Consider the following 1570-nt stretch of genomic DNA (forward strand, 5'->3'; position numbering starts at 1 on the left):
ATACGATGAGCTAGTTGTACGATTCTTTTTTAATCTGGACATCTATCAAAACAAGTGAAATGGCAAAAAAAATCAGATGTTCTTTATCCCTTTTGGAGACCCTGTCAAGGCCCCTATACTTACACAATTGCAACTAACTCTGTTTTTCATCAGAAGTGATTAATGAACTTCACGACATGTTTCGACGTTGTAATTAGGGCTTCACTATTCGGGGTCAGTTCTGGTCATAGTGTCCGATAACAACATTCCGATGCTCTGGTGGTACACTATTTGTACCGTAGGTGGTACAAAAAGAAATGAAAAAATGTAACGCGGTACTAAAAGGAGAGAAGCTTTCATATCTTTTTGTACCGCGCAAAAGTGTACCACGGTACAGAAAGATATGAAAAAAGTGTAACGCGTGATTTCATGGTACCCTTTTTTCCTATCTATTTGTACCATATGTGGTACAAAAAGAAATGAAAAAAGTGTAGCGCGGTACCTAAAAGGAGAGAAGCTTTCATATCTTTATGCCGGCTGATATCGGCTGTTGGTACATATACATGTGAAAGGAAAGAGTGTTTTTGTAAAGTTGTTTATAATCTTTATGTACCATGGTAGACATTTACATGGTACACAAAGATTTGAATTTTCATATCTTTGTGTACAATATCAAAGTGTACCGTGGTACAAAAAGATATGAAAGTTCATATCTTTTTGTCAGGCTCTTGTCGGCCATCGTACGATATATATACACATTAGCAAAGGTATCCGAATACGTAACCGTGTCTCGATTTTCAGGCTGCAGCGGCGTTAGGTATTTGGATATGTTACATCTGTTTAGTTTCGGCTACCTCTGAGTCAGTTGTATATCTTAATTTGTATAAAAGAAGCTATCGTTGATCATTAAAATTGCACTTATAAAAATATGTTTTGTTTAAAAAAGTACAGTACAGTGCATCATTTATAATCGCAAAGAAATGTTCCACATAAGATATAAATATATTTATGACTTGGAGTATTCCTAAAATGGACTACTCAATGATGTCAACATTGGCTAAGTATTTGCTTCGCAATGTTTCGACCTCTGCTTTTTACTGTTTAATTTTATGTTTTTCTCTTCTCAAACATTCATATTTTGAACAAATATAAATCCTTTATATTCACTTCAACAATACCATGTTTTTAAAAGGACATACATATTTTACGAACGAATAGCGACGGTTGTAATAGTATAGTTTATCTTGCTGGTAAATGTGTATGACGGTGAATGTATCAATATACACAGTCGATCAATAACAACAAAAGTATACCGAAGTGTCAACAAAACCTTAACTAGACTCAGAAACGATAAAACTAGGGCAAATATGAACGAAAGAAATATTTACATGGATACCCTTGAAGTTCCCGAGGGGTAAGGTTATTCTGTTTATCTGATTTTAAGTCGAATCAAAATAACGTCCTCACATCGAGAATTCGGGAAGTGACAACAAATCCACAATACCGCGATCTAATGAGTATAATAGAAAACGTTGACCTTCATAGCATATTTTCCTGTGAGATCCTGATGGCGACCAATTAACTTTTCCAT

The sequence above is a fragment of the Mizuhopecten yessoensis genome, unplaced genomic scaffold (genome assembly GCF_002113885.1).
Source record: "Mizuhopecten yessoensis strain PY_sf001 unplaced genomic scaffold, ASM211388v2 scaffold1945, whole genome shotgun sequence".
Lineage (NCBI taxonomy): Eukaryota > Metazoa > Mollusca > Bivalvia > Pectinida > Pectinidae > Mizuhopecten > Mizuhopecten yessoensis.